Genomic DNA, 25459 nt, shown 5'->3' with positions numbered 1-25459 from the left:
TTCGACACTGGTGCGGCTCCCGGTTCCAGGTCGATAGTAAACTCCAACTGTCGGTCAGGCGGAGGGCCTGGCAAAGCATCGGGAAACTCACGTACCACAGCCACATCTTCAACTTTCCTCTCTTTCTTGTCATGTCCCTGTAGGTACACAAGATAGGCCGGACGCCCCTTTCTAATCATCGTAGTTGCTTGAAGTGCTGATATCACACAAGTTCGCTGATTCATCGAAATTCCGTGCAAGGTAGAGGGCTCCTTCCCCGGGGTTTGTAACAAGATTTGCCTCTCTTGGCATCGGATAGTGGCATAGTTTTCAGCTAGCCAGTCCATCCCCAGAATAATGTCCACGTTATCCATCGGCATAACGTGCAAGTTGTGAGCCACTAAGCTAAGTTCTCCCACCGTGAGTTCTATGTTCGAGCAAGATTGTGAAATTTCTACAAGGCCCCCTACCGGTGAGTTCACATTCATCTTATGTTCAAGTTCAACAACAGGCAGTCTTAAAGCAGTCACGCAAGAGTGCGATATAAAGGAGTGCGACACACCCGTATCAAACAGAACAGCAACAGGCATGTCAAGTAATGTTCCCATACCTTCCAGATTATCTTGTTTTGGCTCTCCCTGTGTGGCTTTTGCTTGCTTGCGTCCCAAGGCATAGGCTCTAGCTTGAGTCGGGTATGGTTGGCGACGGTGCTGCTGCTGCTGGGGTGGTGTAGGATTCCCTCGAGGTCCGTTCGGCGTTCCCCCACCTCCAGTATTGTTGTTGCTCGGGCACTCTTTGGCGATGTGTCCAACCCCACCACACTTGTAGCACACGTTGGTCCCGACTCTACATTCTCCCATGTGGTTCCTCTGACATTTGGCACAAAGCGGTGCTCTCTGGCGGAAATCTCCACCTTGGAATGGAGCCGCTTGCTTACCTTTTCCCTGGGAAGAGTTTGGGGTACTCTGGAACCTCTTGTTGTCAAAGGGTGCGCGGTTCCCGTCCCATTTCCTCTTGTCCCGGAAATTCTGCTGTGGGGTCGGCGGTGTCGGAGTAGTGGGTGTAACTGTCTTTTCCCGCGGCATCGCTTCCTCCACATCCAGTGCACGGGACAATGACTCGGCATACGAGAGTCTTCCACGGCATGCCAAAGCCATCCTGATTTCGTGCCTCAGATCGGCACAAAACTTTTCCGCCATCTTCTCATCTGTGTTTACCTGCTCCGGTGCATACCGAGACATGTCACATAGGGCACGGTCATATTCTGTCACGGTCATCCGCCCCTGTTTCAAGTTGTAGAACTCGGCCTCCTTCACCTTGCGATAGCTCCTTGGAATGTACTTGTCATACAGTTCCTCCTTAAAGTCTTCCCACGTCAGGGTGTCTAACTGTTCCTGTGTCATTGTCCGCTGCTTAGTTTCCCACCAAAACTCTGCGGACCCGGTGAGCTGGTAAGTCACGCACGAGAGGCGCTCCATGTCGGTGCACCTTAAGAACTTAAAGATGCGGTCTATGGCCCAAATCCAGGTCTCGGCCTTGGTTGGATCTCCCATTCCGTCAAACACGGGAGGACGTTCCTTTCGGAACTCCTTCTCGATGTTCCGTTCCGGCTGTGGCGGTGGTGGAGGTGGTTGTGATTGTCCTTCAGGACCCACACTGCTTTGGGTCTCGTTGCTTGCTTCATTCTCATGGTGAACGGCTGCACGTCGGGGAGGCATTCTGTTCAACACATGTGTTAGTACAAAAGTCCAATTTTTTTACCATCACCACACCACACCACACAACTTTTCCAAAGGCGATAACACCAACTTTCCCAAACAAACACAACAAAGTAAAACAAACACAACGATAAAACAACGGGAAACTTTATTAACTTTAAACCAACAAGTACGTGTTTCCACAAGGTCTTTGAAACAAGGAAAGAAAACAAACGTCAAAAGAAACTATTACATAGTTCGTCAAAACAAAACGTTCAAAAGCTAACAAACGGTAAAGAAACACTACTCCTCGGGAGCTCTCTCGTAATTCGCCCCTTCCTCGCTGTTAACCTCAACCTTCCTTTCAAGGGGCTCTTCTTCGGGGTCTTCCTCATCCTCCATGGGATCCTCCTCGTCTTCAAGGGGTTTTTCCTCATCTTCGAGAGGATCTTCCTCTTCTTCCTCATCATTCTCCCGCACATAAGTAGCGACGTCGATATGCTTATCGACCACAAGAACTTCCGTCGCGGGAGGTGCGGAGGTGCGCATCCCAAGCCTTCTCCTCTTAGGGCAGTTTGGTTGGGGCGTCTCAATCTCGTACCGACCCCCGCTGTAGGGGCTGCGACTCGATGAGGATGCCTCCTTCCTAGGAGGGGCATAGGGTGGCGGTCCATCGCGAGCATCGACCAGGGCTTCCAAGAGAACCTTCACAAAACCATGCATGTCCCCTTGCATGCTGTAGTCGGGAAGCTTATGCCAGACGTATGACCGTGAAGCCTCGTCGGCCCACCTATTTCAAGGTGCCGGTAGTCCATCAATCAATCACTTGATCCCCTCATAGTGCCTCACTCCACAGCCATGAGCATCCCGCCATAATGTCAAGTAATCGGCGACATAGGATATCAAAGGGGCCCTCTCGTCCCTCTCGAACCCGCGATACATTTCCACCGCCCGTAATCCATTCTTGACGTACCTTCCCCTTAGCGGTGCGTGGATCATGATCGCCATCTACATAAAAGTGAGTCCCCTTAGCAACCAGTCGTAAAAAAGAGTAAAGAAAGGTAGAGAAAAATAAAAAAAATGCGTAAAGAACGTCATACGTACTACCGTGCATACCTGTCGATTTCCAAAAGGAAAAGTCATAACAATTCTTTTCTTGTTAAGTTATCATCTAAGGATAGATGTTTCGTATTTTATAAACGTGGTACTTTTGCAACTTCGTCTATCCTTCAATCTATCACAATCGCGTTTCACAAGGTTATCCTTGCCTCGTCACCTCATCAATCTTTGGAAATCGCGCCCTTTTGCACCCCGTTCGTTCTATCACTTCTAATATACTTCGTTTCAAACTTTTGCCTTCTTTCGTGTTGAGCGCGGTGAGGCGGAGTGTTGAGTGTTAAGCGAATACTCTTTTAGTCTAGCGAAACGATTCTAGACTAGATTGAATAAATGACTCTCGGTCCAGAGCGGAAGGAAAGATTGCTCTGATACCATTCTGTCACGACCGCACTTCCTAAGGATAGGAAGCCCGGGAAAATCGTGACTAGTGGGGGAATTAAGAAGCGGGGAAGAAGGGAGAAACAATTCAAGGCAATACAACTCATCGATCGAAGATGAAATTCCATTTATTTAAACCAACGTTTCATTTTCGAAGTTACATAATGAAAAAAAAACAACAGAGTTCGACAATAACGAAAATAACAGAATTTCTTAAGACATTGAGTAGCGGAAGCAAAATGAGAGTTTAGCTACTACTATGTATGAAGACACAATAGTAACCGGAACAGTTCTTGGATCATCACTCAAGATCCTCCGCCTCCCGACCTCGCTCAACCTGCACATTGGGAAAACATATGCAGGGGCTGAGTACTTGATGCACCCAGTGAACTCATGCCCGAAATAGATTCATCGTTAAGATATGTCAAGCCATCAACGAGTGAATCCCGGGTTTTACTTTAAAAAGGCTGAGAAACACTAAAATTCATTCCTTAAAATAGTGTCCGCGCGGACTAACATCATCCTCCATCATATACCATATCTGAACCATCATGTGAAACGAGACTGTGGCCACAATCTCGATCACTGGACCGGCCGACCTAGGGGATGGCTCACGATCCCTATCAATGCACTAGTCCGAGTAGGGACTCACTCCCTAGTCAGACCCGAATTCGTTAACTATCAAAGTCTAGTAGGATATTATCCCAGTAGACAATCAGATGGGCAATTCAAAACATAAAAACGGCATGACATACTATTTTAAACCACCCTTATTTCACCATAAACATATCATTTCAAAAATAAAAGAATTTAGGTAATAAAGCCCACCTCAAAAGCTTAGGATTTCCGTAAAAAGTTCCTCGTTCCGACTTTTAGCGTGCGTGCGAACCATCTTTTCGGAAAATACATAAAGTTCACATCAAATCTCGGTAACGAAGGTATTTAGAATGCATGCACTCTAATTAAAATCTTTTAATTCTTTTTCTCGATTTTCGTGTATTTTCAGTTATTCGGCGGCCGCCCAAGGCGTCGCGTGCGACGCCGGTCGGCCGCTTACGCACGTTCTTTCCTCCGTTGGCTCCTCGTATTTCCCATGTCGTCGAAAATAATTTCTAAAAATTATTTAAGCGTATACTTTAATTATCGCAATTATTTATCGTTGAAAATATATTATTTCATACTTATGATAGAATTATTCATCCTTCAAAATATTCCGGGATTTAATTAAATAATTTTGCCACGATTAATTTATCGGCTCAAGGATTTTATTTAAAAGCCCGAGACTCAATTATTTACCTCACCTCCTACTTCAAATTTTAATTTAATGGCCCCAACTTAGAAAAAGAGCCCAACCTAACAACCATCCCATTTTAATTATTAGGCCCAAACAAAACAAGTAAGGGCCCAACACACATTTTTTTTAAGCAAGCCCCATTCTTTTATATATTTCTCTCTCTATCTTCTCTCTCCCTCTCTACTCTACTTCTTCCCCCAATCGGCTGAATTTGGAAACCAGACTTTCTCCATGTCGTCGCTCGCTCCGGCTCACCGCAGCCGTCGGGGCAGTCGCTGGAGTCGCCGGGAAGTCGCGAGCCGCTGCTGCCTCGTCGCGACGCTTGCTGGGATCGCCGTAGGGTGCCGCTGCCGTCGCTGCTGTGGTTGCTGCTGGAGTCGCCGGCCGCCGCCGCTGCGTTCGACGGACTCCTCCAGCTCCGCCAGCGATCGTTCACCGCCAGCACGGGAACCGGCAGCGTCTCTTCCGTCCACCAGCTGCCTCTGGCGGCCGCTGCTTTCCCCGAATTACTCCGAACAAACCCGGAACTACACATTATTATTGTAAAGTTAAGTTCTTTCGTGCTTTCGATTACATACGACGATCATTCGATTTGTTTCAATTGTTAATTGGTTGAGTTGGTTATGGAAAAGAATTATGACATTGATATATGCAAGCTACCATTTAATCATGCTTTAAGATTTAGAAAAGAGTATACCTCCAAAATGGTTGATTTTGGTGGTGAATGGACAAGAATGGTGATAAAATGAACTCCTCCTCCTCTTGCTTTCTCTCGGCTCTCTCTCGGTTCTCTCTCACTTTCTCTTTTTTTTTGTGTAGTGCAATGTGAGGAGTTTAGAGAAGAGGTTAAATGAGAAGTGGTGGGTGACTCTTGGTTTGTAGGCATTGATGGTGGAAGGAGGTGAAGGAGTTGGAGAAGATGAAAGGTGGAGAGTTTTGTAGGGAAGTCGTCGCCAACTTGGAGAAGGAGAAGAAGAAGAATAATTTTTGGGCTTGTTCCCATTTACTTGGAATTATGTTGGGCTTCAATTAATTTAAGTAGTGTTGTTGGGCTCATGTTATTGTGAGCCCAAGTTGGTAATACTATTATTATTTGGTGGATTTTAAAAAAATAATTAGGGTCCAAGCTATTTTGTAGATAGATAATTGGACTCTAATTAAATTTGCAAAGCCCAAAATAAGTTCATACTTTATATTTTCGTATTTTCCTTCGATAATTAAAATTCACGGGTCTTTATTTAATCTTGTTAACTCGTCCTTCCCGAACAAAAAAAAATAAAGTAAGTTTAACGGCACAACTTATATTTGGTGTTGTTCCAAACATAATCCCTTCAACCGTTTCCTCGATTTACGCACATCGTTATCCAACAACATATATTCCTTTCCACATAAAATCATTTGTCTTGCTAAGAATAGCAATTTCATCGTCATTCTTTCAACGAGACCTTCAACGTGTCTCCCATCGTTCACAATTAATTAAAAAAAACACGTTCCTTTTCACATTAAACACATAAAACCATACGATTTCCCAAATCACACTTATCGAGAAGCACAGCATCTCGAAATAATTTTATCAGTTATTTCGTTACATAAAATTAATTCCATACTTAAGGTACGGGTGTTACAGCGGTCCACCGAGCGCTCAATTGTTTTACTAGAATTTGCAAATGGGATTGGGATTGAAGTGAAATCACCGTGAAGTATGAGAGAGCAAGATCGTGGAATTCAATTAATTGGGTGTTTATAGGACAATTATTGTGTGCATTAAAACTGTGATTAATCACCATGATTGTGAATAATTTGGGTGATTTATTTTGCAGGTAGGTAACGCTAAGGAGCTGAAGAGTTTGAGAGGTTTCATTAGGAAGAACAATTCAGATGGGAGTAGTGTTGTAGCATCTGCCGTGAAGAAGGAAGAGAAAAGTTGGGCTCTAAAGAACTCCTTTTGTAATTCATTTATTTGTTTGGCCCAAAGGATTTAATTTGTTGCAAGTAAATCGCACCAAAAAAATATTTATTTATTTTCTTGGATTTCCATTTCTCAGGGCCCAAAGCCATCTTGTACTTAAACGTTGTTGGACTTGGTTATATTTATTAACGAAGCCCAGGTGTATTATTTTAGATTTCTCATTCTTATTTATTAATTAAAGTTCACGGAAAACTTTAATTAATTAGTCGCCTCGCTCCCAACAAAATTTAAAATCTCCCAACGCAATCAAATAATATTTAGTATTGTTCTAAATATTATTTTTTCAAAATCGATCCTTGATTTCAACCACGCCACGTACTACATATAGTACTTTAGATAAATTCCACGAAGATCGAAGATATTCCTTTCCACAAAACAATTCGCAATCCACGAGTATGAAAATTAAATCAAAGTACGCACTCCCCTTCGCGCAATCCAACAACATAAATAGTTCATTGTTGTTATGCCAAGTACTATATAACCAATCCTCGATATCCACTTGATTTGTCAACTAATATTTCGTATTTTCACAAAGTTCACAAAAGAACTAAAAGAATTCCTCGCCCAAAGAAAAATTATTCGTGCCAACACAAAATATTTAATTCTTCGCTCCGCGAGAAATTAAATATTATTATTATTATATTATTATTATAATTATATTTTTTCCAGAAATTCCATTTTAATCACCATTTCGCATTTAATAGGAAAAATTTTTATTATCTGTAAATTTGTGGGTGTTACAAAGCAGGTCATCTCCGACCTCCCCCACGAGCTTGAGAACGACGACAAAGTCGGAAAACTCCCCTATTGTTGTAAAGACGACCTCCTCCTCCCCATCACCATGAAAAAGACCAAAGCCCAAGCCATTTTCCACATGGAGGTTTTCAAACTCCCGCCCGATTTGAACAGCCTGCCTCAGAACTGGAAGATCACGGGCCGGTTGAACCCGAACTATAAATGTGGATCGCTTGTCCGGGTCGACCCGTCCGAGTTCCCTGACCCGAGGGGGATCGAGTCAACTGGGTCCGCCATCGCCAACTGGCAAGTCAATTGCAACATGAGCAGGCTGAAGCCGAAGCAGAACCGGTGATGCGTCTCCTACTCTGTTTTATACGAGGATGGGGCCATCCCGTGCAACACATGCGCGTGCGGCTGCGACGACGAGAACCCGCAGTGCGACAGGAACGCGGCAGCGCTTCCTGTCCCACCCAGCAGCTTACTGGTTCCCTTCGCGAACAGGACAGAGAAGATGTCGCGTTCGCGAAGATCAACCTCGAGAAGCTGCCGAGGAAGCTGCCCTGCCCCGAAAACTGCAGGGTGAGCATCAACTGGCACGTCAACTCCGACTACAAGACGGGGTGGAAGGCCAGGATGACGGTGTTCAACTGGGAGGAGGACGCGTTCGTCGACTGGTACTCGGCCGTGGAGATGAAGCGGGCCTTCCCTGGGTTCGAGAAGTCGTACTCGTTCAATGGAAGCGTCATGCGCGGAGTGAACATGACAGAAAACTAGAATGAAGGCCTTTGAAGCCATAGCCAGAAAAAGAACAAGGCTAATTGTATTGCTTGCATAAAGATGATTGTATTAGATGACTAATTGGAGAGCAACACGTCCCATTATATAGGGAGAAATTCTACATGTCAAAGTTTATTGAATTCTATCTATGGAAAGGATCACTAATTTCTTGATTGTAATCTTCCATAATTTATGTCAAGGATCCCTGAAGTCTTGCTTGTTATCTTCCATGATTTCTGTCAAGGATTTCATTGCAAGGGATGTCTTGCTTGTTATCTTCCATGATTTCTGTCAAGGATTTCATTGCAATGCCAGCTCTATCCAACTCATCATTCATCTTCAACTCCCTGATTCCATCGTTGAAGATGGCAAGGTTTACACTTCCCCTCAATTCGATAGAGGAACGAGAATAAACTCCGAGTTTATTTCGCAGACGAGAGAAGAATTGGTGGCTCAAGGGCTTTGTGAGATATCTGCTATTTGATCTGTTGTCGGGACATGGCGAAGATCTATCATTTTTGCTGCTACCTTGTCTCTTACAAAATGGATGTCTAGTTCGATGTGTTTCGAACGAGCATGGAGGACAGGATTTGAAGCAAGGGCGATGGTGCTCATGTTATCAATCCAGATGATCGGACAGTGAGGAAGTTTTATGCCCAATTCAGTGAGAAGCGAGGTGAGCCAAGTTATTTCAGAAACGAGGAGTGCAAGGCTGCGGTATTCTGACTCGGTGCTGGAACGAGATACAACATTCAGCTTCTGAGAGCACCATGAAACCAAATTACCCCCAAAGTAAGTGCAGTAGCCAGAGATCGATTTCCTATCATCGGGATCTGAAGCCCAATCAGAATCACAAAAGCCAGTGAGATTAAAATTAGAGGCACGAATGTGGATGCCATGATCAACTGAGCCAGCAAGGTAACGGAGAATTCGCTTTACAGCTTTTCAGTGTTGATCAAGAGGGCACGCCATAAATTGACTTACCTTGTTAACAGAGAAACTGATTTCCGGCCTTGTGATTGTTGCATACTGTAACGCGCCAACCACACTTCTGTAAAGCTTACCTTCGACAAAATGATCACCGTCATGTTTGTTAAGTTTCGAATCAGAAATCATAGGAGTGGGTGAAGCTTTGGCACTGTCCATCTTGACTTTGAGTAATAATTCCTTGATATAGGCTGCTTGACAGAGGTGAATTCCTTCAGAGGTTTTTGAAATCTCCACACCGAGAAAATGGGATACCTCTCCAAGATCCTTCAGTGAGAACTTACTGTTGAGCTGCTTAATCACAAGTTGTATGGCCGACGAAGAAGAGCCGGTGATGAGCATGTCATCAACGTAGAGCAAGAGATAGGTGACTTCAGAGCCAATCGTGCGAAAGAAAAGTGAAGTATCGGCTTTAGACTGAATGAATCCAAGATCCATAAGCGTTGATTGAATGGTTAGAAACCAAGCACGAGAAGCTTGTTTCAAACCATACAACGCCTTGTTGAGCTTGCAAACCACATTAGGACCACCTTGTTCAAAACCGGGAGGTTGACGCATGTATATTTCTTCTTCCAATGAACCATTTAGGAAAGCATTGTTTACGTCGAGAAGAGTTATCGACCAGCCAGATGAGACTGCTATGCTCAGGATGAGGCGGATGGTATTTGGCTTTACAACGGGACTGAAGGTATCAGTGAAAATCGAAGCCTGCTTCTTGTGAGAAACCTTGAGCCACGAGGCGAGCTTTATGGCGAGCAATCGAGCCAGACACATGCTTCTTAATTCGAAAGATCCATGTGCAACCGATGAGATTTTTACCGGGGGGCAAAAGACTGAGGATCCAAGTTTAGTTGCGGAGAAGGGCAAGAAACTCGGCTGTCATAGCTGCTTTCCAGATTGGAATAGAAAGAGCAAGGGGGATGGAACGAGGCACAGTGGATGAAGGATCAATTACACTGATGTGAAATACCTTTGGTTTTAAAATGCCAGCTCTAGATCTAGTCACCATGTGATGAGTGCTAGATGGTGGAGCTATTGAGGAAGGTGAGGAAGGCGAGGATGAATCAGTGGATGAAGGATCTTGATTAGGTGGTGGTTGAAAGGCGGAAGCAGGTGGAGGATCTTGGGCAGGTGGTGGTTAAGAGGTGGCAGCATGTGGAGGGGATCCATGTACATGATCAGGAGAATCATGAGGTGAGATGTCCATATGTGAGTCAGGAGGGGAGTTGAGAGATATAGGAGAGTGTGGAGGTGTAGTAGATGGTAAGCTAGATGTGATTGGAGAATCTGGAGTGAGTATAGGGACATGTGGTAATGAGGGAAAAAAGAGAGACAGAGTAGGAGGGATAAGCGGTGACATAGGGATTTGCGATGGGGCAGAAGAGAGTGATGTTTTACGAGGAAAAGTATATTCATCAAACAAGATGTCACGTGTGATGACAACTTTGCCACAAGGAAGTAAAGCCTTATAACCCTTATGAGAAGAGCTATACCCAATAAAGATTGCAGCGGTAGATCGAAACTCGAGCTTGTGATGATTGGTAGGGCGAAGATGTGGATAGCAGAGGCAGCCGAAGGTTTTTAGCAGTGTATAGTCAGGCTTTTTGTGATAAAGTTTTTCATATGGGGATAAAGTTTAGAGTGGGCGATAAAGTTTTTCATATGGGGATAAAGCTTTTCATATGGGGATAAAGCTTTTTGTGATAAAGTTTAGAGTGGGCGATGGGATGCGATTGATGATATACACAGCAGTGGTAAAAGCATCATCCCAAAACGATGTGGGCAGCCCTGATAGAGCTAGAAGTGACAAACCCATTTCAGTGATATGACGATGTTTCCGCTCAACCATCCCATTTTGTTGGAGAGTATATGGGCAGGAAACTCGATGCACAATCCCTCGAGATTGAAGGAGGGATGAGAGACCCATGTACTCACCACCCCAGTCAGATTGGAGTGCCTTGATTCTCGTATCATATTGATTTTCAGCCAACACCATAAAGTGTTTGAACACGTCAACAACCTCAGATTTGGACTTGAGTAGATAGAGCCATGTATAACGACTAAATTGATCGATGAAGTTCACAAAATATTTGTAACCATTTCTGGAACATAATGGGGCAGGACCCCAAACGTCACTATGTACCATTTGGAGGGGAGCTGTGTAAAGAGAAGAAGAAGCAGAATATGGCAGACGATAACTCTTAGGAACACAGCAAGGATGACATAGTAAACTTGATTTCATAGATGATAACTATGCAAAGCCTTTTCAACAATATTGAAAGCACAATGGCCAAGCCTTCTGTGCCAAAGATTTATGCTAGAGGTAGTAGAATTAGGGAAAACAGTAGAGTGTCCTAAAGAAGAAGCATAGGCGACTGGAGCACATTTCTTCAACTGTGATGTGGGATTGGAGGATAAAGCAGCAGCATGTTTGTGGAGATCAAACTTGTAATGGCCATTCTCAAGGGAGCCCTTGAGCAAAATTGATTTGGTGACCTGGTCTTTTACGAAATAACAAGAGGAATGGAATTCAAAAAACACATTATTATCTCGATCATAGTGGGAGACACTCAGAAGGTTCTTGGTGATTTTAGGGACAAGACGTCAATTGTATTTCAACATTGATCTTAAACCTCAACATCAGTTTTACTGCTTGTTTCACTCTTTTCTTATTTTGGAGCAGTTTCTGCCAAATTGTGCTAGAGATTTCTCATGTGTTGATCACATATGAAAAAGTTAAACCGCTCCAATTTTTAACTATTACTGCCTTGTGATCAATAGAATATATGCTCTTGCAGCGCTGTGTTTACCTTGCTTCTGATGGTAGTCGTGTTTGTCGTCCACTTGTAATTTCCGTCAAAGGTGTATCAAGAATTAAGGAGCACCATATGAAAGAGCTGAGGGTAACACTAACGATGTTCTGTATATTTCTTATATGATTTCGACCACTGTGCTGAAAAATTTGTTTGCATGAAGGATGGAGTCCGCAACTTCCAGAGTTTCCTGAAAGAAGGCTTGATTGAATACCTTGATGTAAATGACGAGAACAATGCTTTGGTATGCACCTGTCTCTTATTATTAGACTTGTTTAGTTATTAGATTCCCCATCATAGCATGTCTACTTATACATCATTGTTAGATTGCCTTATATGAAGAGAATGCTAGAGAAGAAACGACCCATATTGAAATAGAGCCTTTTACCATATTAGGCGTGATTGCCGGGTTGATACCTTATCCTCATCATAACCAGTCACCAAGAAATACATATCAGGTACTTCTCCCCCCTCCCTCTCTATTTTGGGTGGGGCAGGGCGTACCTTGAACTGAACGTCCCCAAGTTTCCTATCTAATAATTCTGTGCATTGTTACATTTGAAGTGTGCTATGGGGAAGCAAGCTATGGGAAATATTGCATATAATCAGGCAAGTTACTTAACATGACTCGTCTTGTTAGTTAAGCTGTATAGTATTTGTTTGAACTTTATATTTTTGGGGATTTAGTGTTTTGACTGCTTTATAGAATATACATGGCTTTCTCTTTTTTTGTTATTTTGGCACATAATGGCCAGATTCTTGATCGATGTTGTTGGTTTACTTGAAACTTGCCATGCTAAGATTACTAGTGCTTGTTCGGAAAATGAAATAAGTGAGTAGATTACAATTTCTGCTTGTGTAACAACATGGCCGTCTCCAAACTCCTTGTATATGGCTTAAATTGGTCTATGTGATCTATGGAATAGAGAAGATTTCCACACGTTGAACTTTTGCTATATTTTAGACAACACCCGCTATTACTTTTGATTCTATGATAGTGCCAAATATATGTTTGACTAGTGTTACTATGAGTTTTGTAACAGTTTCCTTGTTTGCTCAGAAAGTAGAAAATTGTTCTCGACCTCCCAAACACATGTTTTTCATATATTAATGCAAGGAAACAAGGGCATTCTGCCGAGCATGTATTCTACTGTCACCTGAGAAATGTATTTAAGGACTGCTGCTGTCCAATTTATAATTTAAACCCTGGTTTTTTGCATTTCAGCACACTTTGTCATGATCTTTGGTTAACGATATACTCCCTCCATCCGCCATTAGGAGTCCCATTTTGCCGATTCGTTCCCTCCGCAATTAGGAGTCCCGGTTCAATTATAAAAAATGGTATATAGGTCCCACATTCCACTAACTCATTAGGCTCACATTTTATTGTAAAACTTATTCTACATATAAATATGGGACCCACATTCCACTATCTTTTCACACCCATTTTCCTTTATATTTCTAAAAACCTGTGCCGAACTCAAACGGGACTCCTAATCACGGACAAATGGAGTATTTCTAAGTTTTACCATTAGTCAGAATTCCAGATTAATACTAGTATTCATTTGACATTTTAGTTTCGTTTTCTGTTTCTGTACATTTTCAGTGAGCTATCTTCCTGATTTATATGTCCTCTCTTCTCCAACCTATCTTGAAATTGTTCGTCTTTGCAGTTGTGTAGGTTTGACAGTTTAATCTACCTCTTAGTTTATCCACAACGGCCATTACTAACTACACGAACAATTGAGCTGGTTAGTGGATCCTATTTGCCTTTTGTAATATGGAAGTCACGAGCACACAACTAATGATTTCTTCTCAGGTCTCCTATGATAAACTAGGAGCTGGACAGAATGCTAGTGTTGCAGTTATGAGCTATAGTGGATATGACATAGAGGATGCAATTGTAATGAATAAGTCATCATTGGATCGTGGTTTTGGTCGATGCATTGTAATGAAAAAGTACGTGCGCATCTCCATTAATAAATTTTTGCTATCAGTTGAAAGTGTATTTCCTGTTCTTTGTGTAGACAATTCTGATATATGTTTGGAATGTGTTCTGGCCAACAGACTGGTAGCAATTAACCAGAAGTATGCAAATGGCACGTCTGATCGCATTATTAGACCCCAAAGAGATGGACATGATGCTGAACAAACACAGGTATAACGTCAAATGATATTTGCTCTGTAAATTGAGCTGCAGAATAGGAAAGTTGCTTAATGCTATATGCTTTATTTATAGTTTATTGTCATCTCTCGAAAAAGGTTAGTTGGGAGGTCCAATGACTGTCAAATGTGGTTAAAATCCGGTTACTGAGCATGGTTAGGATGCAAGTAGTCCCATAATTAATTAAACTAATCACACATAGTATGTTCTGTGGTTTGAGAGCTTAAGGGACTTTATCTTAATCACACTGATTCAGTAGCTGTTCATAATATTTTTCCGACTTCAGTTCATATTCTTCTTGTGCAGATTTTGGATGATGATGGATTAGCATCTCCTGGAGAAATAATTCGTCCTCGTGATATCTATATCAACAAGCAGTCCCCCATAGACACAAAAAACGGAGGCAGTATCAGCAACACCGTAAAGCTTAAGGATAGGTTCATTATTAGCTCTTGGTCAATATGTCATGCTTTCTTCAGTAGAAACCTGCAAACTTATTTTGCATATTGGTAATTTCAGTCAATATAAGTCAAGTAAACAAACATACAAAGGTACTGAAGGAGATACAGCTGTTGTGGATAGAGTGGCACTCTGCACTGACAAGAATAGCAACTTATGTATCAAATATATGATTCGTTCTACTCGTAGGCCAGAGGTAGTAAAAAAAATTTGGATTGATGATTTTTTAAATCTCAAGTGCTTTCAAGTATCTTCACTAAATAAAAAATCTTTTGCATAGGTTGGTGACAAGTTTAGTAGCCGTCATGGACAAAAAGGAGTTTGTGGCACCATTGTTCAGCAGGAAGCTTTCCCATTTTCTGAACGTGGAGTATGTCCAGATTTAATCATGAATCCTCATGGATTTCCAAGGTAAGATATTACTATCTGCTTGAGCTCTTAAATCTTGTACTTGAGTGTGTCGACTGCTGAAGTGAAGCTTGCTCTATACCTACCTCAGTCCTCAAATAAAAGCAAAGATGTTAATAAATTAAGCCTAGGTGCTGTGGAGGGTTACCATTGGAATGAAAATTTCTGGTTGGATATTGGGTATGTTTACTATTAAGGCCTTTTCCCAAGAATGGAATGCTACCAATTGGGTCAAGGCTGTCAAAGACACGAGGCACACTAAAGTTGCAGTGTCTTCCATGCATCCTGAGGTGTAAGGTGCAAAAAAAGTGGTTGACTAGTGGAACATGGCATAAGATTTTTAAAATTATTAGTAATTTATTTTTCTTTTTAATTCAAGGGGAAGGTTCCATCTGAAGAAGAAACATAATGGTAATTTGAGGTGATGTAGTTGCAAAATTGTCAGTTATCTCGAAAGAGATAATGGTCTACTGTTAGAGACATAATATGTGCAAATATTGTGATTATCTTGTTTTAGATAGCTTGGTGATAAAAAGCCATGCTCTTACAATGTAATAATCTTCGTTGTTATGCTGTGTACTATCAGCCGTATGACTGTCGGGAAGATGATAGAACTTCGTGGAGTATGTTTCTTGTGGTAGGTTTCACTATGGAAGTGCATTTGGGGAGCCTAGTGGTCACACAGATAAAGTTGAGACTATAAGGTACAAAATGCTGCTTACCTATTACAACTCCGTTTTTTCTTATCTTCCGATGTCTGCATTTTCATTCTTTTTCTCTTGTTTCACTCACCTCTTCTAATTTGTCAGTGAAACCCTTGTGAAGCATGGTTTCAGCTACAACGGGAAGGACCTTCTCTACTCACTTTTTTCTAATCAATACATTTATTTTGTTCCAATGCATGGCCTGTAGTCAGGAACATGCTAATTAACATATGTATCATAGTCCAATTTTCTAACTTATTTGGTAATAGTTCAATTAACAAATGTATCAACACTATATTGTTTATATTAGTTCACATGTACTAGTTCTTGAGTTGCTTTGGTAATTGTTATATTTCTTTTACAGGCATCACCGGCGAGCCACTGCAAGCATATATCTTCATGGGGCCCATCTACTACCAAAAGTTAAAACACATGGTAGTGATTGTTTTCTCAAATAGTGTGCATATAGAAAAAGATCATCAAGGATAACATATTTGAAAAAAATTTATTAGCTAGAAATGTGTGAAATAATAGCAGAAATTGCATGTGTTTCACAAAGAGCAATGGAAGAAGACAATTCCTATGTGTATTGTTTAACTAGATTGAGTGTTTGTTTATGACATTCTGTTTATTATGCGTGAAAGGTCCTTGATAAAATGCATGCTCGAGGTAACGGGCCACGTGTTATGATGACTAGACAACCCACAGAAGGGAGGAGTAAAAATGGAGGTCTGAGGGTTGGTGAAATGGAGCGTGATTGCTTAATTGCTTATGGAGCGAGTATGTTATTACACGAACGCTTGATGCTCTCAAGTGATCCTTTCGAAGTTCAGGTAAGCTTTGTGCCTTTAACTTATTAGGCATTTTGTTTGTTAATGATCATTCTCTGATCAAAATAATGATGTTACACCGTTTGCCTAATCGTGATGCAGGTATGCCGGAAGTGTGGGCTCATGGGGTATTACAACGAGAAGCTTAAAACGGGAATCTGTTCCATGTGCAAGAATGGTGAGAATATATCCACCATGAAAATGCCATATGCTTGCAAACTTCTATTCCAGGTAATAATATGATTGTTTTTGTGTATATTTTCACTATGAATAATCTTGAATCAAACTGAACACTTATAAATACCATGGATTTGCATGTGGCTCAGGAGCTCCAGTCCATGAACATAGTCCCTCGCTTGAAACTAACAGACGTGTGAACGCGGACATCGTATGCGTCAAACTGTATATAATAGTTTTAGTGATAATATACCTTGTGTTGGACCTTAGGGTTTTTTTTCTTTTCATGAATTTTGTGAAACAGTGAAGGATTAAACTATGTTTCTTTTGTAGTACATTTTTGGGATTTGATCACTTATTTTTAGTGTTATGCTCATTTACATACGGTCATTAAATGATAGGGAGGTATTTTTCTATAATTTAGCTTGAAAATATATCTTTCATGATTGTTTCTTTGAAATTTAATTCAGTCCATAAGGTTTAACATAATTTGGTGGGAATCAACGTTACCATTATTTAAATTCTACTCGATCCGTCTCCAAAAATTGATAAAGTTGTAGGATGTGAGTCCTACTTTTAAAGTATTAGTTTTATAATAAAATGTGAGTGATAATAAGTTAGTAGAATGTGAGGTTCATTACAAAAAATGGTAAAAAAAATTAAATGTGACAAAATTTCAGAGAATGAGGGAGTATTATTCTTAAGCTCCATGTCAAAAAATTGCCTCAATTAATATGGAATGGAGGGAGTATTATTCTTAAACTCCGTTTCGAATAAATACCTCTATTAATAAGGAACTAACGGAGTATTATTATGTGTTACTTATTACATCTACCACAACTTATTACTGTTAATGATTACATCTACGATTACATCATGTCTACCACATTATGTTAGTTCAATTTCAAAGAAAATCAACCCATTAACTCAATATACTTTTGAGATATGGACATCCTTGTAATTTATTTTTGACGCAGAATAACAGGTCGTCATGTAAAATATTTAAATTCAACACTAGAAGTGAAATATCCATGATAACCTTGATGGAGTTTGAAAGATGTCCATATTGTTATATTATCATAGTATTTGATTTTTGCTACACTGGTTTAAATTTTTAATATTGTGAAAAATTGGAAAATGGATTTCCATTTACATATGTATCAAATATAACAAGGGTCCATAGCTCAGTGGTAGAGCAATTGACTGCAGATCAATAGGTCACCGGTTCGAACCCGGTTGGGCCCTTAAATTATGTATTTATTTTTTTTCTATTTTTGACTCAAATAAATTCAAAACTTCACTTGGTTTAGATTAGTTTAGTTTATTTTCTTGAATCTCTTATGAAAAATAATATTCTATTCGTATTTCTTTAAAAGTCTCAATTTATACTTTGTAAGTGGAGTATCACGATCGATTATTCCTATTTTATTCTTATTTTTTGGGCAATGTAGGCTCATTTTGTGGATTAACTAAGCCTAATTATTTTTATAATTTTCGTTTCATCAACTACAATTTCATTATATTTAAATTTTATTTAATAATTTTTTAACTCCCCCAGTTCTAAAATAATATGCACTTTGAGTTTAACACGGGTCTTTATGCAAAATTGGTAAATCTCTGTGCCAAAAAATATACAATTTGGGTTCGACACGAGTTTTGATGCAAAATTAGTAAAATAAGATAAAGGTAGAGAGAAAAAATAATTAAAGTATTGTTAGTGGAGAATGAGTTCCACCTCATTAGAAAAAAGTTTCCAAAATTAGAAAGTGCATATTCTTATATGACGGATGAAAAAAGAAAGAGTGCATATTCTTATGGGACGGAGGGAGTATTAAATATTTGGTGTTAAAGAATTTTGAATCGCTATTGTACTACTTAAAATATATAATGATATTTAATTTTAAAAATCTATTTATAGATATATTTATTATTTTTGTTATATTATATTCGACCCTACAAATTTCATGTTCTGGATCTGCCATTGATTAGTATTCTCAAAATGAAAAATGGCATGATATATATATAGTTGTTTGGTAGCATTTCTCTTGGAAGTAAGATTACGTCCAAAATATTAACCAAATCTGTTTAAACAAGAAAAAATGGAAAAAAAGGTGTGTTTAGTATTTTTATTGTTTCTTTTTTTAGGACTTTACGAATGGAAGAAGTGTTTATTATATTATTTGGCTTCTTCGTGGAGGTGATTATGTATTCTGTTCAATATTGAATTATGTATTCTTCGTGGAGGTGACTACGTCAGATGTACTTTCGAATTATACACTACTGAATCTAATTGGTTGATTATGTAATCTGTTCAATATTGAATGGTGTATTAACTGAGATAATTTTCATATTATTAAACCATATTAAATAATTTAAATCAAAGATTATCAGATTTAAATTTAATTTAATGAGAATGATTTAATGATTTTATGAAGTACTAGTGATTTTGTTTTTTTAATAAAATCAAATCAAATGTATTGCATTTGATTTAGTATAATTGTAAATTATCTTAATAAATTATCAATAATGTAATGATAATAATAATTTAAATGAAAACAAACAATCAAATACTCACACCAATTAGATTGATTCTTAATAAATTAGGAATAGAGAAGAAAAAGTCTAATTCGTATCTTTATATACTCTATACAATTTATAATGAAAAGAAAGTGTATTAATTTAGTGACGCATAGAATTCACTTGTTAAAAGAGTGAACTACATAAATGGTATATGATCTTTCACTTTCGCACATAAATGATACCTGATCTTTATTTTATATCGTTTTTAGTACCAAATGACAAAAATAACCCTAGCCCCGTTTGTTTGTCAAGAAAGTGAAGTTAACAGGGAAAATGATCGCTAAGAAAATGATTCCCTGGAATATGATTCCTGATCATATGAATTGGAACATGTCGGGATTTAGAATTCTATACTTAATTTAAACATTAAATTAAGATATGTAATAATTAATTTATTATACATATATGTTAAATATATATTATCAATATTATACTTCAATATATTTTACTAATATAACTTTAGAGCATCTCCAATGCTGACGGACGTCAAATAGCCGTCAAATAGCCTTCACACTGCCACATCATCAGCACTACAATTCTCCTGCCACATCAGCTTGCCACATCAACTGGACATCAAATAGCCATCAAATAGCCTTCACACTACCTATCCACATCACTAATAACAATTATATAATTTAATTTACACTTGTATCAACATACGGAATTTAAATTACGAGACAAATACGGAAAATTCGAATAATAATATTAAAATTTTTTTATTACATTAATATAAAAAAAAGTACAATAATTAAAAATATTACATTTAAAAAATTACATAAATTTGCATAAAAACTACCGCCTTGCAGTCCTCAGCGCCCACAACTCTTCAACTAAATCATTTTGCAGTCGAATATGAGCCTCCGTCTGACGCATGTCGGCATGTGCTTGGAGGAGGGCTTCTTCATCGTGCGGTACCCCACCTCGTACGTTGGCGGTGATGACGCCGTGGCTTGGACCTGCTTCATTATCGTCGGTGGCCGCCGGCTGCATATAACTCTGCATCCATCGATCAACCTCACGGCTCGTATAGGCATCAAGCTCTTCGTTCATCATACGCTCGTACTCATCCGCATCCCCACCACTACCACCGGCATTACTCATTTCTTAAACTGATCTTGTACAGAAAGTAAGGTAGAGAGAGAGTACTCGTTAAAACAAGTGGTGCGAATGAAAATGAGGTTCAACGCGCGTATATATAGTGTTTTGCGAAAAAAAAAAAAATATTTAAATCCGACGCCGGTTTGGCGCCGATCCGGGAGCCACAATGGCGCCCGTGAGGATCGGCGTGGGAACCGGCGTCAGCGCGGGAATCGGCATGGCGACGCCGATTTTGACGCCGATTTCGCCCACGCCGGTTCCAATGGTTCGGCGTCAAACCGGCGTGGGCGAAAAATCGGCGCTCCGGTGGTGACGCCGACCATTGGAGATGCTCTTATACAATGTATTATTAAGTGGGTTTTAGTTTTCATCATTTTATACGACATGAATATTTATCTAGCAAGCATGAGCTTGAAATAAAAGGGGCACAACTATACAAACTAGTGCAATTGATTCAAGTGGTGTGAAAGATATCAAAAATTATCTTGGCTGTAAAGAGACCAAAGAATCTGATTACAAGTTAAACATGCTTCTCCAAAATGAAGATCGGGCAATCAACATTGTGACGGCTAATTCCAATTTATTCCCCACACAGATTCTTTATCATTCTTCCTAATTTAATTGGGAATTCACGTATAATTTGTTTCAACCTCAGGCGGCCAACTCCAACAATTTCTATGTTTCAATTTTGCTACTCTTGTTCTCTTTTTTCGACTATATAAACGGAGGAGAAATCGGTGACGGAGAGAAAAAATCCGCAGAGATATGAAGGAGGAGGAAAAAAATTCAGTAGAGATAAATAATGGAGTAGAGAAATCGATAGGATTAAAAAGAAGATATCCTTTTTTTCCGTATTGTTCAAAAGCAGGGAAAAAGAATATCAGCTTTGGGCTGAGGAATCAGAATCCCATAATTTCCACTAACCTTCCTTAATTTTATGAATCACATTACTTTCCTTGTTTTCTTATTATTGAAACAAATACGAGATTTTAAAATTCCAGAAATCAGATTACTTTCCCTGTAAGAATCCTGACAAATAAACGGGATCTAGGTACCAAATATGTGATATTTTGGTTATGAGAGATATTTTTGGAAATTTCAATTAAATAGTACCCCATCAAGCGATTTTTTTTTCTTCCTTTCTTATTTCTTTTTTTCTCTTTAATTTACTCTTCTTTCTTTTTTCTTCATTTATTCTTTCTTTTTTTCTCTTTAGTTTATGTTTTCTCTTTTTTCTTTTCTCTTCTTTCTTTTTATTGTTTTATACATACATCTAATGGTTAGTGATCAAGATATAACTAATCTTATGTGTATAACTAGAGAACAAATCTCAGCCACACATCTTATTAGAACAAATATTATTTATTTAAATAATATAAAATAGGCCAAGGGTATATTTGGCAATTACATTATGAAATTTAAATATGAAATTATGCAGTTTCAATTTCCAAATCTCGTTGGAAATTATAGTGATTATTGTCTTTCTGTTTCTCTTCCCCGTCGATCGCCGCCGTAAAATCACCCTGAGCCTTGTTCACCTCCGCGTCATTCTCCGATATCTTCTTTTCCACCACCTTCTTCAGCTCCGCCGTCACTTCAGTTTACCCGATCTCGCCGATAGCTCCACGAACTCGCCGATAGCTCCACGAACTCATCAGATTAAGCCCGCTCCGCCGCGTCGAAAAAATTCTCCAGCCACTGCTCCTCGCGCCGGCGCTGTAGCCGAATTCCTCATTTATTCTGCTGAATCGAACCGTAGGATTTCTCGACACTGCAGAATTCATGGCTGCTGCCATCTAATTTTAGATCAAATCTGGAATTCAATACAAAAAATGTTAAGGAATTTATATAAATTGGGGGGTTTTGTTGACTTATGTTTATTTTTTTCCAAGTTGGTGGGCGGAATGATAAATACTGTATTAAACTCGATTATGTCACTATAATTTGGTTTTACTAAAATTGGTCAACAAATGAACATTCCGAGAAGAAACATTTTGATATATTCGTTAAAGTCTAGAAGGGTTTCCTTGTTAACAATATTACCTCACTCTTTGTGCAAATTATTACTGATTTTACTTCACTCTTATTGTGATTTTACTTCACTTTTGTTAACAAAACACATCACTCTTATTCTGATTTTACTTCACTCTTGTTAACAAAACACATCACTCTTATTGTGATTTTACTTCACTCTTGTTTACAAAACACATCACTCTTATTGTGATTTTACTTCACTCTTGTTTACAAAACACATCACTCTTATTCTCATTTTACTTCACTCTTGTTAACAAAACACATCACTCTTATTCTGATTTTACTTCACTCTTGTTAACAAAACACATCACTCTTATTCTGATTTTACTTCACTCTTGTTAACAAAACACATCACTCTTATTCTGATTTTACTTCACTCTTGTTAACAAAACACATCACTCTTATTGTGATTTTACTTCACTCTTGTTTACAAAACACATCACTCTTATTGTGATTTTACTTCACTCTTGTTTACAAAACACATCACTCTTATTCTCAGTTTACTTCACTCTTGTTAACAAAATACATCACTCTTATTCTGATTTTACTTCACTCTTGTTAACAAAACACATCACTCTTATTCTGATTTTACTTCACTCTTGTTAACAAAACACATTACTCTTATTGTGATTTTACTTCACTCTTGTTTACAAAACACATCACTCTTATTGTGATTTTACTTCACTCTTGTTTACAAAACACATCACTCTTATTCTCATTTTACTTCACTCTTGTTAACAAAACACATCACTCTTATTCTGATTTTACTTCACTCTTGTTAACAAAACACATCACTCTTATTCTGATTTTACTTCACTTTTGTTAACAAAACACATCACTCTTATTCTGATTTTACTTCACTCTTGTTAACAAAACACATCACTCTTATTGTGATTTTACTTCACTCTTGTTTACAAAACACATCACTCTTATTGTGATTTTACTTCACTCTTGTTTACAAAACACATCACTCTTATTCTCAGTTTACTTCACTCTTGTTAACAAAATACATCACTCTTATTCTGATTTTACTTCACTCTTGTTAACAAAACACATCACTCTTATTCTGATTTTACTTCACTCTTGTTAACAAAACACATTACTCTTATTGTGATTTTACTTCACTCTTGTTTACAAAACACATCACTCTTATTCTCATTTTACTTCACTCTTGTTTACAAAACACATCACTCTTATTCTCATTTTACTTCACTCTTGTTAACAAAACACATCACTCTTATTCTGATTTTACTTCACTCTTGTTAACAAAACACATTACTCTTATTGTGATTTTACTTGACTCTTGTTTACAAAACACATCACTCTTATTCTCATTTTACTTCACTCTTGTTTACAAAACACATCACTCTTATTCTGATTTTACTTCACTCTTGTTAACAAAACACATCACTCTTATTCTGATTTTACTTCACTCTTGTTTACAAAACACATCACTCTTAGCATGATTTTACTTCACTCTTGTTTACAAAACACATCACTCTTAGCATGATTTTACTCCACTCTTGTTAACAAAACACATCACTCTTATTCTGATTTTACTTCACTCTTGTTAACAAAACACATCACTCTTATTCTGATTTTACTTTACTCTTGTTTACAAAACACATCACTCTTATTCTGATTTTACTTCATTCTTGTTTACAAAACACATCACTCTTATTGTGATTTTATTTCACTCTTGTTTACAAAACACATCACTCTTAGCATGATTTTACTTCACTCTTATTTACAAAACATATCACTATCAGCATGGTATCTGAGAGTATAAAAGTTTTGAAAAATTCAATTAACATTCTGCCATGTAATGCAATCTCAACTAGTAATCACCATTCCAAATTCCTGAAACTTGAATATATGAACTTGCAATAGTATAATAATATAGTCCAAAATTCAACACGGGTGGGCATTAACTCAAAGTCAACTTGCAGTACACAACCATTTTCTCAAAAATCAAATCAGCAGTTGAATTGTATCAATCCCCAACCAACAATAGCGGAATACGTCGTATTATGTGTAATACGCAGCCTCAGCGAGCTCCTAATATACGAAGCACACCACATCCCTGAGCTCGGCGGCCGAATCGAGGTGATCCAAATGAAGCTCCGGCAGCTGCAATCCATCCTCGAGATCGCCGACGCCAGGCATGAAATCGACAAAGGAATCCACAACTGGATCGCCGAGACCAGAGAAGTCGCCTACGACATCGAAGATCTCCTCCTCGTAGTCCTCTCCCCGCCTAATTTTGCAAAAGAAGGAAGATGAGAAGATGAGAAGAACGCAGTTTCTTTTTCAAATGCCAATGACGTAGCCTAATTTTGGATGTGCAATGACCATTATATCCCCGCCTTGTTATTGTGGAGTAAATTTGTGATTGAGGGAACTAATTTCTCCTTAAATTAAAAAATGACATGTATTAATACTAGCCCTTGATTTTTTTGATCTTGTAGCTATGATTTGTTCTCTAGTTATTTGATTAAGGGGCATTTGCTCTAGATCACTACTCTAGCATTAATAATATAAATCAAGAGCAAAACACCTAATTAAATTAATTATTTAAAGTAACTAAATCAATTGAATATTTTTATTAAATTATTTTATACTAATTTTAGGGTTGAAACACCAAACTAAATATATTCAACTTTTTATATCATTATGAATACAATTCACAATTTTAAATTTTATTAAGACTATATCAATTAGTTATTAATTTAATATAAAATAATAAACATAATAGTAATAATTATTATTACTATATACTATTATATGATTCATAATTTAAATAATTATACAATAATTATTTATTAATCACTACTAATTTTTAGTATTATAATATTATCATTATTAAATATAATTATAACTATAATTATAATTAAGTATATTTGAATCACATTAAAAATAAATTAATTATTAATTTATAACATCAAAATAATAATATAAATATTGGTTATTAATAATAGTATAAAGAGTGAGGAGAATGAGAAAAGATATTATAATATCACTTTTGGTACTAGTTTGGAGTATCCTTTATGAGACAAATGGGAAAATATATTTGTTTAGTGGGCATTTTGGGGTAAAAATCGCATCAGGTATAAAAAATGTGATTTATAGGTACAAAAAACGATATAAAATAAAGATCATGTATCATCTATATGTGAAAGTGAAAGATCAAGTAATATTTATGTAGTTCATTCTATTAAAAAAGTAGAGTGAACTACACTAATAGTTTATGGTCT

At 38.2% G+C, this 25459-nt stretch overlaps 1 non-coding gene and 1 pseudogene across 1 annotated transcript; both read left to right on the top strand.

The window, feature by feature from the left end:
• Nucleotides 1-11224: 11224 nt before the first annotated feature.
• On the top strand, nucleotides 11225-16693 carry LOC121764046 (annotated as a pseudogene).
• Nucleotides 16694-17666: 973 nt separating this feature from the next.
• On the top strand, nucleotides 17667-17738 carry TRNAC-GCA. Its single transcript has one exon. It is a non-coding gene; the product is annotated as a tRNA-Cys (tRNA).
• Nucleotides 17739-25459: the final 7721 nt, after the last annotated feature.

Source organism: Salvia splendens, chromosome 14 (assembly GCF_004379255.2).
Source record: "Salvia splendens isolate huo1 chromosome 14, SspV2, whole genome shotgun sequence".
Classification (NCBI taxonomy): Eukaryota; Viridiplantae; Streptophyta; class Magnoliopsida; order Lamiales; family Lamiaceae; genus Salvia; species Salvia splendens.
The sequence above is the reverse complement of the archived record's forward strand: the minus strand, read 5'-3'. Positions and strand labels throughout refer to the sequence as shown.